General features: G+C 42.6%; 1 protein-coding gene across 1 annotated transcript in view; it reads left to right on the top strand.

Annotated features, from left to right (window-relative positions):
* LOC138165268 (inactive tyrosine-protein kinase transmembrane receptor ROR1) overlaps nucleotides 1-4,646 on the top strand; it is a 372,832-nt gene that overhangs the window by 135,279 nt on the left and 232,907 nt on the right. The window lies entirely within an intron of this gene.

Here is a 4,646-nt window from a genome sequence, read left to right as displayed (position 1 = left end):
AGAGAGAGAGAGAGAGAGAGAGAGAGAGAGAGAGAGAGAGAGGAAGAGAGAGAGAGAGAGGTAAAGGAAGGTAAGAAGAAGCCATTCTAGGCTCACTTTCCCCCTTCTCTCCCTACCTCCTCCCCAACTTGGCCTGACCCTAAGAAAATGTGTGAGCACTCCAGGGCTGGTAAAGTACACATCTGGGTCAGCTTTGTTCCTGTTTCATTGAGCAAATCAGCATGAATAGCTGCTACATGGGACCAAGAATAAAACAGGATAAATATGCCGGAGATGGTTGAATGCGGCTTACAGCTGTTTGCCCCCTCGCTCGCCTTTCTCAGGCTTATTTTTAATCATTCGGCTAGTTTCAGGAATCTCGACAAACACTTGGCATGATTCAAAAGAGATCTGGGTTCTTTTCAATTAGGAAAACACTTGAGCAATGTGCTTTCTGGTTGGGGAATGTGTGGGTCAGTGGAGAGAGACCCTTGGCTGCCTCCCACTGATTGAAGTGTTCAGAGAGTCATTTGAACAGCCCAATAGTTAGCATTAATGGAGAGCCTTTCAGGACAGGGACTGTTTCTTATGCAACCTTGTCAGGGACCTTGGAGAGAACCTTTCATGTTTCCCACTTAACTCCTGGTAGACTGAGTAAATGGATAGATGAATGAATGAATGAGCAGTGAAACCTGGGGTAGTGAGTGGAAAGAGCTTTGGAATGGGAGTCAGAACCTTTCAAATGTAAGCTCCCTGGGAACAAGTCTCTTTTTTACTTTGGGCTTGTTTGCTTGGCACATAGTAGGGCCTCATTAAATGCTTATTGGATGATTGGGTGGGATCTGGGCTTGGTTCCCTTCTCTGTCAGTATGTTGAGCACAAGACTAAGCCTCAGGATAAGGCTGTGTCTTCATGACAGCCTATCAATGCAGAATGAGTTAGAGAGGATTATGTGATCGTTCAGATGTTGAGACCATAACCTGGTCCCACCCTAAGCCGTCTGTGTCCTTGGATATTACTCTTCCTCTCATACTCTACTGTCCATAAAAGCTGGTATGTCTGTCCTTCCCAGATGGCTCTCTATCTCCCTGTTCTGTGGTTTTGCTCCGCCATGCCTGGAATGCGTGTTCTCTTCATCTTAGACACTTAATAAATGCTTGTTGATTGATTATTTCCTGATTATGGAAGGGGTCAGGCCTTCATAGCATTTTAGAGTTCAAAGGAATTGTAGAAATCACCTTGCCCAATGCATACCTAGACTCCCATCTACAACATTTCAGACAATTGGCCCTTTGGTCTTTTTTTCCTTGAAAACCTTCATATGGAAGAACCGAATTATCCTGCCCCTTGTACTCTAGGACAGCACGGATTATTGGGAAGCCTAAATCAGTCTCTGTGCAACTTTCATTCATTGCTTCTATTTCTGTCCTGGGGCCAAGCAGAACCAATCTGACCTCTTCTCCACATGATCCCATTAGATATTGGAAGCCAGCTCACATATCGCCCATAAGTCTTCTCTTCTCCAGTCTAATCAATCATCCCTCATGTGGCATGTCCTGGAGACCCTTCACCTTCCTAATTACTCCCCATTAACATTCTCCACCTTATTAATATTCTTCATGAAATGTGGTTTCCTAAAACAGAATCCTTTCATCCAAATAGTCTGACCAGGGCAGAGGATACCAAGACAATTGCCTCCCTATTCCTGGACAGGGCACCAGGTCTTTCTCTTTGAAAAATATTTATAAATAGCATTTTATTTTTTCCAATTATATGGAAAGATAGTTTTCAACATTCATTTTTTATAAGATTTTGAGCTCAAAGTTTTTTATCCCTTTCTTCCTCACCTCTCCCTTCCCCAAGATGGCAAGCAATTTGATACAGGTCATATATGTGCAATTGCATAAACACATTTCCACCTTAGTCTTGTTGTGAAAGACAAAACAGAACAAAAGGGAAAAGCCACAACCAGCCCCTCCCCTCACTGAAAAAAAGTGAAAATAAACTGCTTTTATCTGCATTCAGAATACATAGTTCCTAGATGTGGATAGCATTTCTATCACAAGTCTTTTGGAATTTTCTTGGATCTTTGCATTGCTGAGCAGACCCAAATCTATCAAAGTCAGTCACGCTATTGTGTTCTCCTGGTTCTGCTTGCTTCCCTCAGCATCAGTTCATATAAATCTTCCCAGTTTTTTCTGAAATCCGCTTGCTCATGGTTTTTTTATGGAATAATAGCATCCCATTACATTCATATCGCACAACTTGTTCAGCCATTCCCCAATTGATGGGCATCCTCTCAGTCTCCAGTTCTTGGCTATCGCAAGAAGAGCTGCTACAAATATTTTTGCCCTGTGGGTCATTTCCCCTTTTCTCTGACCTCTTTGGGATCCAAGGCTGGCAATGCTATTGCACTGGGCCTCTCTTCATGCAGCCTAAGATTATGCTAACTTTCTTGGCCACCAGAACCCAGCTATTGCTGACTCAGGATGAGTCAACTAACAGTCAACGTATCCCAAATCTTAATGATATTTGTATTGTCTGATGCACAGAACAGAGGCAAAGTTGGAGTTAGAAGGGACCTTAACGATCATCTAGTCCAATCCCCTAATTTTACAAATTGGGAAACTGAGACCCAGAGAAATGAAATGACTGGTCTGAGGTCATACACCTGTTAAGGGACACACCCAGGTTTTGAACTTGGACCCCCTTGAGTCTCCTCCCACTGTACCATGCCTCGGTAGAGGTTTCCTAAATGACTTTTAAGAATCACACCACCCGACATCTTGACACATGCTAAATTTTGCAAAGACTTTTCTTTACAACAATTCAATGAGATAAGTAGGGTGGCTACTATTATGAGGGGAAGAAGATTTGAACCTAGGTCTTTTGACTCCAAAGCTGGTGGTTTTTCCATTGTTTGTGTTTTATACTTGTTGCACAAAGTTTTTAATCAGACTTGTTGACCATCAATCAATCAATCAATCAATCTCATCTATTGGCAATGTGTGAATTAGCTAATTTGTTCGCTCTTAGCAATGTGCCAGGCACGGAGGCATAAATCCCTGACTGGTACAATTCCTGCCTTCAGGGCCACTCCCCTCTTCTTTGTTGACTTCCTCTTGTTGCCATGCTCTACACAAGCCTTACTCATCAGAGTTGGGTCATTCCATGAGAAAACAGGAGACCACTTCAGAGGAGAGTCAGCTAAGCTTGAAGAAGAGTATTGTATGAAAGAAACATGCTAGTTTTTCTCATATATTTGAAAGGCTATCCTGACAAAGGTGGATGAGACTTGATTGGCTGGGCCTCAGGGGGCAAAATAGGCGTGATGGGTGGGAGTTGTACAGACACACTTAACCTCAATATAAGGAAAATCTTCCTAATGTTAAATCCAGCTGGAAAATAAGCTGCCTCAGGAGGTAGTGAGTTTCCTATCAATGTATGTATGTCTGCAAGTGCAGCTTTCCATGGGGATTCCTGCTCAGATATGGAATTGGGCTAGATGATCTCTAAGGTCCCTTCCTACTCAGACATTCTGGGATTCATTTGGACTGCCTGCATTCCAGTCATCAGTTTCCCAGTCTGGGCCTCCAAACCCTCATCTGTGACATAATAGGGTTGGATTAGATGGCATTTAAGGCCCCTGGTTATTGGTGTCCTGCACTGACATTGAATATTGAGCTGCTCCACTGGCGACCTCAGGAGGGTCTTCATGAAGCCAGATGTAATGTGCATCAAGAAAGCTAACTGAGGGGAAAATGTCAGTTCAAGTCAAAAAAACAGCATAGCATTTTGCCAATTCATCAGCAGCAATGTGGAAATAGCCTTTTAAAAAGATTTTCAAAAACATCTTCAACTGTTTTCAGGGGTTGTTTCTTTTGTTAATAATAAAAAGAGAACTTGCCTATCTAAATGATGTGAATCAGGTTCTGTCATTTTAGAAAATCTATTTAAAAAAATACTGTTCTCTTTTTTATGTGCTGGCCGCTGTGGTGGTAGCCCTTCCCCAGAGGCTGCAGGCTGAGTGAAGGGGCTCGCTGTTTCTCCCTGGATCTCTCTCTCTCACGATTTGATCGTGACCTTTTAGGTCTTGGATGCAATAGATCTGGGAGAACTGGACTCCTCTTTTATCCATCTTATTGCCCTCTTAGCCAGAAGATGCTCCTGTCGCCATCTTATCTAGAAAAGCCTTATTCCTTTTGACCTAGGCTTCTCAGGCTGAGGTTTTTATGATTTGTTATGTACTTAATATAGACCATAAACACAAGTAATTGAAGTTGCTTAACAGTCATTTACCTTTAAATTAATTGATAGATACTAGAGTATGGTGGAAAGAGTTGGGTTTGGAGTGAGAGGACCCGAGTTCAGTTCTTACCTTGGACAAGTCATTTAACTTGGCGGGGGCAATTGGAGCTTTGTTCCCGGTGCCATCTGGTAGGGGAAAACTATTAACCAGATACTGAGATCCTTGAAAAAAGGAGGGAGATTTACCTTTGAACCAGTAGATAATAGCCCTGGGTCGATTCATACACTGTAGATAGAATGAAATTTAAAAGAAGATGTTTTTGAGGGATGACAGGAGAGAGAGACAGAGACAGAGAGAGACACAGAGAGAGACAGAGAGAGAGAGAGAGAGAGAGAGAGAGAGAGAGAGAGAGAGAGAA

Source organism: Petaurus breviceps, unplaced genomic scaffold (assembly GCF_028583685.1).
Source record: "Petaurus breviceps papuanus isolate PSGF00001 unplaced genomic scaffold, PetGlider_PUasm1.0 208, whole genome shotgun sequence".
Lineage (NCBI taxonomy): Eukaryota > Metazoa > Chordata > Mammalia > Diprotodontia > Petauridae > Petaurus > Petaurus breviceps.
This window is presented reverse-complemented; position numbering and strand designations above follow the sequence as displayed.